Raw genomic sequence first — 16745 nt, 5'->3', positions numbered from 1 at the left:
TACCCACCTTGATACATCTGGTCATTCTTGTGATGACTCGATGTATTCTACGAAAAACAAGATGGTGCTAGGAAAATTTAAGAACGAAATGCCCCACGACCACATCCTAGGGTTCTGTTGCCTGAAACCAAAGCTCTATGCACTAGACCTCCATAGTAAAAGTCGATACAATCGTGCTAAGGGGGTGAAACAATGTGAAGCCCAGAAGTTGCATTATTCAATGTACATAGACTCTCTTAAGCTTGGTGAAGTGTACAAAGTTTGTCAGAACCTCATTGTGCGCAAGGAAAATATAAATAAAAGTGTATGTGTTACGAAAGTAGCTTTAAATCCCCTAGACACAAAGCGTTTCATTTGTGAGGATGGTATCCACACGTTACGCTTTGGGTACGCATCCAATGGAAAGATGTAGACAGTTTTTATGCATATGTTGCCCTACCTGGCTGTTGTTGTTGTAATGCTGTTTTTATATATATATATAAGATTGTGCCTGTAACGACATGGAAATAAATACAATTTTATTGTGTCAAAGTACACTGCAACATGACATGTTGTCTGTCTTTCTTGGGAATTGCTTCCGTACAAGGACGGGTACCAGCTTGTCATTCAGTGTGAAGTTCGTTGACGAAAATCTCTGAGTGCACTCTCGGAGCGAGAATCCACAAGCGAGCATGCTGCCTACATACAGGCAGTAGAGGCCACATGTAGCTGATCCATAGCCCTGAAGTCTTTTCTGGTTATAGTAAAATGACCTGGTAGGATGAATGAATTGGTAGAATTCTTTGTAGACGGGCTGAATGCCGTAACAATCAAAATACGTAACCACATTGTCACCGGAAACATAAGTCATGGTCCAGTGTTCACCGTTACTGCTCCTTGGAGCTGTGTTAATCACATAAATCCCGGGTATGGCTTCCTGTCTTGCGATTTCATTGCATGCAAAGGTTCCCCGAAACAGTTCTCTGGTGCAGTAGTGTCTACTGAATGCTGCATAGAACTGCCACTCCTCCATGTTTATTTTTCAGACAAATTTCACTCGTCTGTCTTTGTTGATTTCTAGCACACGTGGTGTTTCGGATACAAACAACACCGTAACTGCTTCTGTTAGATTGGCAGCAAACGTTAGGGTCAGACGAACGTTGGCTTGAACAACAGGACAAAGAGCATTCACTTCTGCATCTGGAGTCAGATGGTAATAAAGCATAAATGTCTCTTTTGCATACGCAGCTGGAGCTATTGGTATATCCTTGCGTTTTAGTTTGTGAAGCAGGTGTATATAGGCTTTGGAATAGATGTCTCGTTGGAAGTCGAACTCATCCGTGTACTGTTGTCCACCAACGTCCAGTAGTGCTCGTTTTAGTTTGAAGTTCTCAAGCTTGAATGGGTTTCGTGGTCTGCTACCTTGGTAGGCATCGCTCCTGACCATCAATACTGTTAACTTGGAGGGAACTTGCTCGCTGTACAAGTCGTCAAATATCACCTGAGATTGGTTAGGGGCGATGGTTCTGTACTTAATTTCCAGTCCTCGGAGAAGGTATACTGCAGGAGTTGTTTGAAGTCTTCGTTCTATACCAACAAGTATACTCGGCGATAACTGAACACGTCGGAGATAGAGCACGATACGTGAAAATTCCACAGTGTGCTTTTCTGTTGCACCATCAGCTTGCAAGAGACGAAAATCATCCGACGCTTGACGTAGCACAACTCGTATGTCGGTTCCGTTAAGAATGAGCTTCTGTTGTTGACATATGTCGCTGAAGATTGGGCTGTACATGTCACACAGGTGCCGATCCTTTGGTTCGCTTGTAACGAGCGAAAACTCCTTTTGAATCAGATGTGGGAGCATATACCTCACTCGTGCCTAAAGGGTCTGGCTCGTATAACATTGCTGAAAGGGTGTGTGTCTGAGTTACATTGTTGGCATTCGTAATGATATCCAAGTAGGAACGGTAGCCATAATGTTCGAAACTCGAAACCAAGGCTGAATTCAGGTAGATATGTACGTGTTGAAACAATGATGAACCAAACGCTTGGACAGGTATGACTGCATCAGGTGTTGTTGAAGTGCTTGTTGTAGTTACCGCTGGATCTCCATTCTTTCGAATGATCTTGCACTGAATATGCAAAAAGCTGGATTGAAGATCAAAGAAGCCCCCACCGAGTCCCGGAACATTGTACTCGATCACTCCGCTTCATGTCGGAGCAGATACTGGGAAAAACTCGACGTATTCAGACTTCTCCAAAGCAAAGTTTGTAGGTGGAAGAGAGAAGAGTTCCAGCTGGTTTGTAGTACACAGACAGGAATCTTTATGCACTACTGCAATAGACATTTTTTTTTTCTGTCATGTAAAGAAGTCAGATTTCCTCCGCTTCTCCGCAGGTCGAGCTTTTTTAACGGCCTTGCGTTTTCTTCCTTTCCCTGTGAGTCTCTGAAGTAACTCGTCACGAGTTTTATGCACTGTGCGGTCTACTCCTTTCTTGACGGCTTCTCGAAATGATGCTCCTTGCTGGACTTTCTCGGCTATATGTCTTCCAGTATCAAGGAGCTTTCTTCCAACGTATGGCGCTACCTTCTTGGTCAGTATGGGCAAGAAACCCCTCAATACGTCACCAAATATGCCTCCTCCAATCTGATAAAGCTCGGGAGCAGTATAGTGTGGTAGATGCTCTCGCTTTCCTGCACCAAAATGTGCTATGCAACATGGTGGGTTTGTTATATACATTTACGTAGGTGGATCGTCAACCCGACACGTCCAGAGCCAGAAATGAATGGAATGAAATCACCTATCTCGTTTGCCAACTCGATTTGAATGGTTGTCAATTCCTTCGCAGATACATATTTATAGTACAGGTTTGTGAATAAATAAGACATCACATCATTCCTACCCTGGACTCTGAACGGTATCGATCGAAGAAGTGGTGCTGTCACGTCACCCACAAATTCGTTCTCGATGACATCGCAGTATATGAAAATATAGTTTTGAGCAGGGAATAGACAAACGTCTCGTTCGGCGACTGCATAACTTGAGAAAGTTGTCCTCTTTCCGAAGCCCAACATCAAAGCCAAATAAGGATGAAAGGTCACATAGCCATCGTTCATGCGTTCCAGGTGACAAATTCCGTTGTATGGGTTACATACGAGGAGACGAGCATCTTGCGACAAATGAAGTTTTGTTCGATAGGCATGGTTAATGGAATTAACGAGGTTCTTCCCCGATTCGTAGTAGCCTTCTGGAACTTCATACTTTACCGTTCGTGAACGATAGGTAACTATGTTAATCGTTTCTTCCGTATCCACCTGGTATTTGAGTAGCTTCACGGGTGACCCTCTGTCCAACTCTCCACAGCCGATTATCTTTTCAGCCATGCCAAGCTTAGCGGCAAGAGTTGCGCTAATTTCCAAACCATAGTTCAGAGGAAGTTGTATCTCATAATGACCGCTACCACGTATAATTCTTGTCTTATACTGCAAATGTTTTGCTAAAAATTGTCTCAAAGACAAGCGAATGTTTTCATTAGCGTTGAACTTGACCTTCTCTGTTGCTTCAATCGTAGAACCAAGGAATGTCGTTTCCGATATACTATTGACTGTGTCAGTTACATTTTTAATCGCAAAAGGGATGTTGATTTCTGTTAAAGCGGCCTCCCACCTACCCTCCAACGTCTGTGGATGGGCTAGCTTTACTCGGAACTTGCTCATTGTGTTGTCGGGAAACACATCCAAAGATGCATTTGAGAGCAGGTTCACATAGAACTGGTCAACCATGTTTTTTTTTCTTTTTCTGATGAAATTTCTACGCGTACGCTTAATTTATATCGCCAGAAAATGCGTTGACGTTGTCACAGCGAAACTAGCGTGCTGCGGTTTGAAACCGAAATTACAGTCGGTCAATAGCTTGAAACCAGAGGGCATCTGGCAATACCTAGGAATTCGAAACTGAAACCAGAACTACACGTGGAGCAACCAAGCTTGGCGTCCATTCATTTAAAACCGAAACCGAAACTACAGACGGCCAAAGCTTGAAAACTAGAGGGCGCTTGGTGGGAACCGAAACTACCTGGCGCTCTGACGCGGCAACCAAACTAGGTGACGGACTGACGTCAACCCGATCGGAAAAATACTATTAAATGTCATCAGATGTTATTGCCTGTTATTAAATGTCATTTGTGTTATTACATGTCATTTGCGTGTTATTACATGTCATTGTGCGTTATTACATGTCATTGCGTGTTATTAAATTTCATTAAACGTGCATCCAGGTGCCCATCAAACACTATCGACACGTGAGTTCCCATTGTTTACCTGAGTTAACCGTTACCTTATCCTGGCGGCACATGTTATTGAAACCTGGGAACCCATTGTTCACACTATCGATACATGATTTCCATTGTTTTCTGATATATCTTATCGTGCGTGTGCGTGTCGCATCCCTATTGAAAAAAGCACTAGAATCATTCTGGTGTTTTTGGTGGCTGTCATTTGGGACAGTCCTGGTGTTTTCTTCTCTGATGTTAGCATCAGAATTCCCTGGTGTTCCTAGTGTCTGTTCTCTGATGTTCCACACCAGGACCTCTGATGTGTGTGCTCTGGTGTTGCACACTAGGATCCTTGGTGTTCTGTGACGCTCCACTGTTGGACATTATGATGTCTCATGCGTTCAATCCCGTGATGTACTAGGTCCGTCAGGAACCTCAGAATGCACTAAAAGCTGTGCATAGCTGTAGACGTGTGTATGTGAGAGAGAAAAAAAGTAGGACAGTGCAAGCGCGGCACCACAGCACGAACACGGTGTTAGTGCTGTCCTGTTTGTTTTTCTCTAAGCGTTCACAACTATGCACAGCTTTCAGAGCCCCGTGGGGGCGCTGAGGAGCCGAGTACCTCACGGGATCGAATGCGTGAAACAGCATAATGTTCAATAGCTGAGCATCACAAAGCACCCCGAAGGGATCCTGCCATGCATACATGAATGTGCAACATTCAACCAACACGGTGCTGCACGGTCTGCTGCTCCGGTACTACAGCTGCTTGGGATGTACTCATTAATGTTAGCGCCTCATCAAACCAGTCAACAATACAACAATATATCAAAGATTTCTTTATACTGCAAAGGTGTCCCAGCTGTTAGCAGGCTACTAATTGTTTGCATATAGTATACTAAGAATCAGAAATAGGAACAGACAAGCACGTGTAACAAAACTGTCTATATTACTGCTACCATTGATGATACACATTTAGGAGAAGTATGCACACCACAATATAAAAGTACAAAAAGGAGCAATGTTATTTCTTCTGCAAGTGTGAATACATCACATGCGGCACAGGTATGATTTAGAAAAGCATACTCGATCAGTCATTTTTCTTCCTCTCTTCTTGCAGTCTATGTCCCATAAATAATCAGTTCATATGACGCCGGACGAAACACACATTTAAAGACGTCACACCAACGACCAGTCCCGAATGCATCTCTTGTATTTTCTCATACTTCCACTTGTGCACAGGTTGGAGAGCAAACTACGACATATAATGCAGAACTTCAGAAACTCATATTCAAAGTCGTTCACATTCGTGCGCAGTTTTTATGTTGAAAACCAGGACGGAACGCTACCTCAACCACCACGGCCGGCTCGTTGAGTTCAAAACAGGCACTAAATGCCGATGGCGCTGTCGCTGTCTTATGTGACAATGAGAGCGTAAAGTTTCGTTTTCGAACTCGAGTGGAAGCCGCAAAGCGTGTCAATTTTGACACTCGAGGGAATTATTTGCGATGCGAATTATCATTCCTTTGGAAAAGAAGTTGCGCTAAGGAACTCATGATCATTGTAAATAGCGGTTTTCATGGTAACAACGCGTAGTGCTCGTACTCTGACGCCTGTAGGTCTGGTGTCTGTCAACCACACCAGACCGCTCTAACGGTCACATTAAAACACTACGTCTGTCTAGTGCGCACACCAAGCATTCTAGAATGCACCAGAATCATTCTGGTGTCGTAGTAGGCCACTCTGGTGTTGACATCAGGAGAACTCGACAGCACTAGAATCACCGTGGTGTCACGCCAGACATTTTTGATGTGCACATTACAAACATGAAAAGTGTCTAGTGTTAACGCCAGGAACATCAGGAAACACCAGAACAATTCTGGTGATTTTTTCAATCGGGATGTAACCTGAGCGGCCCATTGTTATAAGATCTTATATATACCACTACTTTATTGCTTTTAAAATATGTCTAGCGCCTGAGGGAACCGAGGAACAACCCATGTAACATATGGAACAGGGAACATATATGCTATTTCATAGCGACAGATCAGCCTTACATAGTGGCCAATCTCCCTCTGTGGTTCACCGTGCGACGAAAGGGAAGGTGCTGCAGAGCAAGACCATACGTGTGTCTGCATTTCCTCTACCGAGCACGCGTTGCTGCAGAAACATGTGCACATACTTAGGAGTGTCTAAAATCTTCGGAAACCTACAAGAAAAATTTGAGATAAATTGAAAAGTATGTTGCAATTTAACGAAGAGGTCGCATTACCAAACCGCCTTTTGTTTGTTTTCTATCAGGCTTATGTAAACTCGCTGGTCACAATGCAATTTAATTTTGGAGCACGTTACATTTTCCATGCATAGCTTTATTACTAAATACAACAAGCCCGCATGATACATCCGATGCACAGTCCAGTAGTATTTACAAGGGCCGAATGATGCCTCGGCAGAAGTACTTCGAGCCGCTAGATCACGTCAATGTTTCCTTTCCACGCGGTTGGGCGGCGGACGTGGCGAGTAATGCATGCAGACAGCGATAACGCACCGAGAGAGTCTTTCAAGATGGGCTGGCCAAAAACGCTAAATTTCTTGTTATTTTGGTTTCTCCAATGACTTTTCTTCCCCAAACTTAAGACAACCAAATTTTCCGTACCTGCGGAGGAGAAATTCTGCCAACCGCTACTTTTAACCGGTACATTTCTTACAACCGGTACCCGCCAACTGGTGCTTTCGTTACTGTTCTCCAACACTTTCAAGCGTTCGTCGCGTTTGTGTCGTCTCCTAAACATCCAGTGTACATAAGCAGCGATTTCAATAGCAGTCTTCTGAGTAGAAGTATATCATCCCGGGAGTTTCAACCAGCTGTTATCGTCATATGACTTTTCCAATGTTGTGTGCGATCCCAAAACGGTTACGTTGCTCAATGCCGGATCTTTTTACTGCAAACAGTCTTATGCAGTACTGTACAGAGCAAAAATAAATCTGTACCCTGTCCTGTGGACGTCGTACTACAAAATAAGCATATTGAACCTGGTGATTTCGTTAAAGCTTTATGTGTTGTTCCCAGCCAATTTATTTTCGGATACTCACGTAGATATCACTTGCGGCAAAGTGGCAAAACCATGTAGCATCATTGTGATGTATCGTTATATACTTCCGAAATCAGTAAAATTATTAATCTTATCTATCAACATTACACTCTACTGTGTGCCACTGCTAGCTAGTTCTTTGTTACCGTGTCATAGAATTTGCAGATTTGACTGAGCAAGATTGCATTCGCGTCAAAAAATGTAAGTAAAAGATTAATCTTATCTATCAACATTACACTCTACTGTGTGCCACTGCTAGCTAGTTCTTTGTTACCGTGTCATAGAATTTGCAGATTTGACTGAGCAAGATTGCATTCGCGTCAAAAAATGTAAGTAAAAGATTAAATTTCTTGGGCTTCAAACTTGGCATGCTGATAGTCATTTGAAATTTTGTCGATATATTTTTCATACGGTATAATTTTGTTGAAACAACGGCAGAAGCCAAGGAGATTCTGACCTCATGCATTTCTTATAGCAAACACCCCAACAAAACCGCCACATTTTTCTGTCTGGTTCACGTTCGCACTTCCACGGTTCGCATGAATGGTAAGGCATACATGGTTACCTCAATTTCTACTTGATGAGGGCGAGGCTACCAGTTTTGATACTTCTTACCTGGCTAACACTTCCACTTCCCTGTTGAAAAAAAGCCAAATAGGTTGTATGCGATCCCATTTATCCTATACAAATTGATGTAGGATCCTTTATGTCCTATTTTGTATCATGTAGGAAAGTTGTGAGATCCTGCATGTTCTATATTCATTCACATATAGGTCAGTCATAGGATCCTACATGTCTCATGTTAGGCTATGTAGGAGAGTTGTTGGACACTGCATTGCCTATATCCGGCTACGTAGGAGACTTGTAGGATCTTACAAGGCATCAAAAAGGAGCTATGGAAGATCTTACGTGACCTCTTTGTTTCATGTGGGGAGGAAGTGGAGAACTATTTTGATATATGGAAGTGGTATATTAACACAGCAACAAACATTATTTGATTGCATATATATACAGGGTGTCCCACCGAAAAAGGGCCAGGGGCTAATGAAAAAACAGAGTGATCTACACAAATGGAACCATCTGTACGTGCTTGGCTGTTGTGTGGTCTATCCAAAAATATATTTTTCATCGCCCCTTGTCAATTAATTAGGGGTAATTAATTTTTTGCAACTTTTTCAATTATCGGTTTTAGCTCTCAGATGTCAATGAGGAAGTTGTAGTATATGTCGAAAAAGACGCAACTGAAGTGGTTGGAGGTTGCTATGGCTTGTGGTTTAGTTTTTTCCCGGGTTTAAAAATTGGTTTCTGAAGCCGCGCGCACCACAGAGCGCTTCCCATAATTCGGCGCCCGCGTGCGACGATTGCAGTGCACTCTGATAGGTGTGCCATGAAACAGGTGAAATATCTTCCTCTTGTGTGAAGTGGCCCGAGGATGGTCTCCAAGTGCTAATATCAAAGTCAATGTACGCCGGAAGGCGCTGGAATCGTCGCGCGCGGGTGCCGGATTGCCGGACTTTTAAACTCGGGAAGAAACGAAACCACAAGCCGTAGCGACCTCGAACCACTTCAGTTGTGTCTCTTTCGACATCTACTACAACCTCCTCATTGACATCTGAGAGCTAAAACCGAAGATTAAAAAGTTGGAAAATTAATTACCGCTAATTAATTGACAAAGGGCGATGAAAAAAAAATGGATGGACCACACAACTGCCAAGCACGTACAGTTGGTTGCATTTGTGTAAAGCACTACGTTGTTTTTTTAGCCCCTGGCCCTCTTTCGGTGGGACACCCTGTATATATATATATATATATATATATTCCATATATCAAAATCATTCTCCACGTCCTCCCCACATGAAACAAAGAGGTCACGTAAGATCTCCCAGGCTCCTTTTTGATGCCTTTGATGATATATATATATATATATATATATATATATATATATATGTATGTCATCAAACAACAAACAAATTACAAATTATATATATCACTGATGGCCGAAACAGCTGTCCAGTACTGGCATGGCGATGTTTGAGTTACAAACATATGCTATATGTGCAGCCAAAGAGCTCCGGCTATTTTTTTTATTTTATCACTGATATATATATATATATCTCAGTGATATATATAAGTTGTAAGTTTGAATTTCAAACACGTCTAGCGTCATTTACTTATTTTTTAAATGGCTTTTTCCCCCTCTTTATAATTCACTGGCTTGCACTGTGGCATTGAAGAGTGCTCAGTCACCCTCCCAGGTGTATATCGCTCGCTGAGTGACCCCTGGTCTGCCAATCCCGAACGATGCGCAGCTACCCAGGGCTGACGAGCCGCAAACACGGCGAAACACGTGTCCTCTGGTGCTGTCGCATCGATCCATGAGTATCTGTTTCTCTACGTGCAGCCATAGAAGCCATCTTAATTTGTAAGTTTGAAATTCAAACACGTCTAGCGTCATTTAGTTATTTTTTTAAATGGCTTTTTTCCCCTCTTTATAATTCACTGGCTTGCACTGTGGCATTGAAGAGTCACCCTCAGTCACCCTCCCAGGTGTATATCGCTCGCTGAGTGACCCCTGGTTTGCCAACCCCGAACGATGCGCAGCTACCCTGGGCTGACGAGCCGCAAACACGGCGAAACACGTGTCCTCTGGTGCTGTCGCATCGTTCCATGAGTATCTGTTTCTCTACATGCAGCCATAGAAGCCATCTTAATTTGTAAGTTTGAATTTCAAACACGTCTAGCGTCATTTACTTATTTTTTTAAATGGCTTTTTCCTCTCTTTATAATGCACTGGCTTGCACTGTGGCATTGAAGAGTGCTCAGCCACCTTCCCAGGTGTATATCGCTCCCTGAGTAACCCCTGGTTTGCCAATCCCGAACGATGCGGAGCTACCCAGGGCTGACGAGCCGCAAACACGATGAAACACGTGTCCTCTGGTGCTGTCGCATCGTTCCATGAGTATCTGTTTCTCTACGTGCAGCCATAGAAGCCACCGTAATTTGCAAGTTTGAATTTCGAACACGTCTAGCGTCATTTACTTATTTTTTTAAATGGCTTTTTCCCCCTCTTTATAATTCACTGGCTTGCACTGTGGCATTGAAGAGTGCTCAGTCACCCTCCCAGGTGTATATCGCTCGCTGAGTGACCCCTGGTTTGCCAATCCCGAACGATGCGCAGCTACCCAGGGCTGACGAGCCGCAAACACGGCGAAACACGTGTCCTCTGGTGCTGTCGCATCGTTCCATGAGTATCTGTTTCTCTACGTGCAGCCATAGAAGCCATCTTAATTTGCAAGTTTGAATTGCAAACACGTCTAGCGTCATTTACTTATTTTTTTAAAATGGCTTTTTTCCCTCTTTATACATATATAAATATATATATATATATATATATATATATATGTGCGTGTATACCCTTCAAAATTGGGGCCCAGAACGAACTAGCCATATTAACGATGAAAGATGAAAGTCACTGAAAAGATTTCTTGGCCATATTCAATCATGTTTGCCAACGCGCACACATACGACAGGTTATCAAGTGCGAATTCTATTAGAACCACTGCAAATGAATATATTTTTAGGTTGAAAACAACTGAATGGATTGGTTGCATTCATTTATTGAACATGCATAGAGTATGTCCATTACTAGTCGACGAAATATCAAGCATACAATGATGCGTGCATTCCTTTGAGTGCTATTTAAGCACAGACTTCGACAGCTGCGCAACCGGTTGAGGTGGCGGTTGAACCCCATCGAGCGACATTGCGGTATCGATGGGGTTTTCGGTCTAATATCTAACTAAACCGGTTCTATCAGGACACGGTTTGTTGTGACGGATTCCCCAATCCTTCGCCTTCACGTGCACGCTCACGGCTCGCTGGAAATCCTAAAAGTAGTCGAGATACTTGGAAATTCCAGGCCTCCGTCTGCACTTCCGATACATTCGGAGCTCCGCAACATCCGCCCCGTTAGTCAGGTCGACGCCAGAATTTCCGTCCTAGTAGAACTTGTGTCGCTCTACGATCGGTCAAATGGGACCATGGGTCGGTCTTTAGCGGTTCGGTTTGGAGGGTCATGGCGCTGGCGCCAGCAAGTCTGGCTGACGCCGCTCGTAGACGCTTCCGTGGGTGCCGTTCCTTTAGTGCCGTAATCTCGCTTACCTAACGTCCAATTTACTGGAAATTTTGGATGCGTGTTCTTCGTTCTTTGCTCTACAACTTTTCAATTCGCACACCCCGTCTATTTACTACAGGTTATGGCGTTATTCCCGAAATTCCTTAGGCTGACTCTCCTTCTGCAACCTTCGTCCCTGTTTTTAGGTTTGAACCCTGCGGGAGATCTGAATCACCTATTAACACATTCGTGCACTCCGAACACCGAACGACTAGAAACTTGCGGGATCCTTCTATCTCTCTCCATTCTCGAGTGAGGATAACGTGGCAACAGCGGCTCATTATACATGGGGCTGGGGGCATTTTTTCGATGTCGGTTGTTTGTTGGCGTAGAAATGTGATTGAAGACTTACTTTGACGGGAAAAACGTCCTTTTTCCAATGTCACTAGTCGCCCGTACGCGCGACTTTCTGCTTTCTCGATGTAGCGCGAGGAGAGCATAGAGGAGAGCCGTTACAGCCATGCGGCGCCCTTGGAGCTTGGAATTCCTCCAGCTCATTTGGAAGGGAAATCTTAGAAGCGTTCGGACGCATGTCCAGAGAGCTCTCGCTCGGGAAGCGTCTTTCGTCGTAGTTTTGTTGGTTTTTGGTGCCTTACTAGTGGTGTCTGGACCTGTTTCTATGTGTAGAGCTTGGAAGACCGAAAGCTGTTGGATTTCGTGAATTGAAGGTTAGTTGTGTGCACGTAATGCCATGTTTCGTGCAGCTTTTGCTTGGTATTCTTCCTAGCGTGTGGGTTCCTATAACTTTATCCGCTCAGTGCAATTATTACCCTATTGTTACCTATTGCCTTATCCTCCATCTGTAATCTTGTGCTCTTACCCTGTTGGTTAACCTGTATCATCACTTAACATCAGGTTGAAGATATCATGTGTGATGCTTCAGCGGCCCTGCTACAGGGTACCGGTGCTCTAAAGATACAGACCTTCCTTTTTATGTTAATAATTCATAATAACTCAGCTTGGGCCATGCATATTTTTTTCCGAGTGTGGAAGAAATATGCATAGAATGTAAATAATGGGTAATGGATATAGAATTCAACGTGCATTGTTCTCACCCCCTTCAGGTAATGCCTTACTGACACTCTTGCTGTAGCCCAAGTTGTTATAGTTAATTGATCTTATTGCGTTATATATGGCTGGTAAAAAACAAAATATAGTGTGTTTGGACCACAAGCAACAGCATATGCGGGAAGTCTGGCTAACCTGTGATGCACAAGTTTTGGCACATTTTATGTGACATATAATGTATTATCCCTTGCTAAAACTAGCTTCCTAACTCACTTTATTGTTTCAGATGCTTCCAAGAAATATATCTTAGTGCTATCATCTAGCATCATCTGTGAAGGTGTTGAACACACTGTAGCAGCTGACTGGGCAATAGCGTATTTCATCACATGTGCGGCTCTCTGCTAGGTAACATCAAAGGGATCGTACAAGCAACCGGTGACTGTCCGTTCTATCCATGTCTCAGAATATGGGCCCACTCCTGTTTGCGTTAGGGTGTCGCCCCGACAAAAGTGCGACACCCCCGTGTTCGGCAAACTTTTGTCCCAAACTGTACTTGAAGTGGAGAAGTGGCCAAATTGCACCGTCGTGATATGCTTGAGGAACGGTAGCGATAGAAAATGTATCGAAACGGGGTGTTGTGCCCAAGAAAGACGGGAAAGACGCCGACATGCGGTAGTCTCCACTGTGCGGCCACACGGGCTCGTGCACTGTTAGCAGCAATCTTCAGCAATGCTGGATCCTGTTTTACCCACTAGAAATTTCGATATGAAACTGAGTAGAAAGTTCTGTTGTCTGTGAAGACATGAACTTCAAGACGTGTGAAAACACGCCACTCGCGGGCAAATACGACAATGTGTATGTCCCACATGAACTTGAGTGCAGACTGTGAAAAGTGCAAAAAAAAATCAACAACAACATAAAACATTAAAAGGCAAGCAAATATCTAGCACTGTGTTCCAGATATTTGCTAATTTTTTGTTTGTTTCTTTTTCTCACAAATGATCACCGAGTAAAAATGCGGTTCCAACAGGGACGCAATTCATTTAACTGAAAAACGTCACTAGTGTGAAACCGAGATATTAACTCGGCGCGCGCCCCAGAGAAATACACTGGCCTTGAAGAGACACAGAAGCACTTCGCTTGTTGTCCCAAGTCAAGGTCTGGGTGCGCCCGCGTTTGCTCGAGAAGAGCGCTACGTATTACTAGACAGGATGTGATGCGTACTTCCGTGTCAAACTGCCAGAGGCGATGCGATCGTACTAGCAAGGCATACTTGGCGCCATCTACGGGCAGGTACATCGGCGACTGCACGTGACAGCGGCCGATTAGCCACGCCAGTCTTTCTAGCTCACCATAGTACTAGTACTAGTACAAAGTGTAGGAATTGCGAAGCGTGAACGTGCAATGAAGTGAACTGTGACCGATTTTCGTTTGGTGTTTTCACTAGCGGGGGCAATTTCCAAACGGTAAAAACACGAGACAGGGAAGGAAGGAAAAATACGTGGCGTTCTCTAAAACAAGTTCGTTCAGTTCACACGTGTAGCTCGTTCAAACTGAACGAAGCATGGACGAACAGCACCACTCCATAGAAGTATTCTTGTACGAGGAGTTGAAGCTTGCATAATATCGTATTATTTTAACGACGGCAAGCAGTAGCGTAGCGTACCATGAAAATCTTGACACGAAAGTCCATATACATCCTCAGGAGAGCCTGCTTGTATTTTCATTGATTTTTACTGCCTATTTTGCCTATTTGCTTCTTGAAATATAAACGGCTGCCTATTTCCGCCCATTTTAGTGCCTAAATATCCGAGTCGTAATGATGAGCCAAATTATGGGACGTCCGGGGACGCCGGTGTTCTATTGTAAATGAATAGGATCAATCGAACAGTACGGTTCTCGATCCTTTCTAGCTGATCCACTAATGAAATGATGTAGTATCCTAATGTCCATGGCGACAATGTCTACTGGAGATGCAAATCGAGAAACTTCCCTAATAGGAAGTAAAAAAAGAAAAAAGGACCATACTTTCTACGCTGCAGACGCCTGTCTCGCGATCAAGTGGGGCTGACGATAAACACATGTGCCCATAACCCGGAACTGATAAACTTCCAGGTAGTGTTTCGCGTGATTTACCCATGCTTTTATCGCTCATTGCTTCCATGTTCTAACGATGGACCTTGCCTCTCAGTCGATTGTACGCGAACTCCAATCTCACCTTTGGATGCTTCAGATAATACGTAGTTCAAGTGAAGAGAGAACCTTGAATCTTGATAATCTTGAATGTGCGAAGAAAATTATGCAGAATACGCTCTTTGTCTGGGAGCTTGTGAACCCCAATGAGCGCCTTTCCGCTCGACCGGTCCTGGCACACTGGAGATTTTTAGTATATCGTACGCTATCGCATTTGCTGCGTAACGGAAACAGTTGGTGGTTGTGCGCACGCGTAATAAATAAATAGAGCGTTGAGTATTGCGCAGAACCACCATGCTATCGCGTATGTACGCAAACACATCAGCGTAGAATATACTAAAACTCAGTATTATTCTCGTACGCAGCAACGCTTTCGTGTTCGCTGCCCACGTCGCAGTGATGTACTATGCAACGTGGATACAACATACGGGATACAAAAAACACAACATGAAGCGGTTTTGCAGGAGAAAAAACGAAACCGATCGTCTCAAGGTGCCCTAAAAACAAGGAGGTGTTTCTGTAGCGTTCTGTCAAGCGCCGTATACAGTGAACCATATGTAACTTAGAGGGAAGTACTGGCGGCCCCAGGCACTCGGTGGTGGATGAAAAAATAATTAACTTACATATATCTCCAGCGTTCTACCAAACACTGGCGTTGGCGTCGAACTGCATCTAACGCGTCACTTCAAGTGTCTCGTGCCTTGTACGCCGTTCCTGACGATATCGACCGTTATCTCTATATAGCGACTGCATCGTCTATCGCAAGCGATCAGAAGACAAGTATCTCTTGAACGCTCCATTTTACACTGGGAGAGAAATATGAGATTGATTCTACCAGTAACCTCTGAGAATTGTTTCACGAAAATCCCTGGCTGAGTAATTCGTGAGACGTGGCACCATCGAAGAAATTTCTTTTTGCGCTGTGCCGATAAGAGCCAACTAGCTCGAAACGGCCGTCCATAGCAGGGATTGTGTCACGCTTGACTTGTAAACATATGCCTCACGTGCAGTCATGAAGCATTCGCTTATTTTTATAATTGTGTCTGTAGCTACTGGCTTTGCACAGCGGCCTCCAGAGGTGTTCATAACACCCAGGAACACTGATGTCTTGCAGAGACACACTGTTCGTGCCGACCCATGCGCGTGTCACATACCTACGCTGTGCCGATGAGAGCCAACTGGCTCAAAACGGCCGTTCATAGGGGGAGTGTGTCACGCTTGACTTGTAAACATATGCCTCACGTGCAGTCATGGAGCATTCGCTTATTTTTATAATTGTGTCTGTAGCTACTGGCTTTGCACAGCGGCCTCCAGAGGTGTTCATAACACCCAGGAACACTGATGTCTTGCAGAGACACACTGTTCGTGCCGACCCATGCGCGTGTCACATACCTACGCTGTGCCGATGAGAGCCAACTGGCTCAAAACGGCCGTTCATAGGGGGAGTGTGTCACGCTTGACTTGTAAACATGTGCCTCACGTGCAGTCATGGAGCATTCGCTTATTTTTATAATTGTGTCTGTAGCTACTGGCTTTGCACAGCGGCCTCCAGAGGTGTTCATAACACCCAGGAACACTGATGTCTTGCAGAGACACACTGTTCGTGCCGACCCATGCGCGTGTCACATACCTACGCTGTGCCGATGAGAGCCAACTGGCTCAAAACGGCCGTTCATAGGGGGAGTGTGTCACGCTTGACTTGTAAACATATGCCTCACGTGCAGTCATGGAGCATTCGCTTATTTTTATAATTGTGTCTGTAGCTACTGGCTTTGCACAGCGGCCTCCAGAGGTGTTCATAACACCCAGGAACACTGATGTCTTGCAGAGACACACTGTTCGTGCCGACCCATGCGCGTGTCACATACCTACGCTGTGCCGATGAGAGCCAACTGGCTCAAAACGGCCGTTCATAGGGGGAGTGTGTCACGCTTGACTTGTAAACATATGCCTCACGTGCAGTCATGGAGCATTCGCTTATTTTTATAATTGTGTCTGTAGCTACTGGCTTTGCACAGCGG

General features: G+C 44.3%; 1 protein-coding gene across 8 annotated transcripts in view; it reads right to left on the bottom strand.

Moving 5' to 3' along the window:
• LOC135374478 (caspase-7-like) overlaps positions 1 to 15438 on the bottom strand; it is a 319855-nt gene extending 304417 nt beyond the window's left edge. For 7 of the 8 annotated variants that reach the window (XM_064607433.1, XM_064607432.1, XM_064607436.1 and 4 more), the window contains exon 1: positions 15348 to 15424. The gene's annotated coding sequence lies outside the window, so the exon portion shown is untranslated. Of the gene's footprint in view, positions 1 to 15347 lie in introns of all 8 variants that reach the window. The other variant, XM_064607434.1, reaches the window with a different exon arrangement.
• Between the last annotated feature and the right edge of the window lie 1307 nt (positions 15439 to 16745).

Source organism: Ornithodoros turicata, unplaced genomic scaffold, assembly GCF_037126465.1.
Source record: "Ornithodoros turicata isolate Travis unplaced genomic scaffold, ASM3712646v1 Chromosome65, whole genome shotgun sequence".
In the NCBI taxonomy this organism is placed as follows: Eukaryota; Metazoa; Arthropoda; class Arachnida; order Ixodida; family Argasidae; genus Ornithodoros; species Ornithodoros turicata.
Note: the sequence above shows the minus strand (reverse complement) of the source record. Positions and strands in the feature narration are given on the sequence as shown.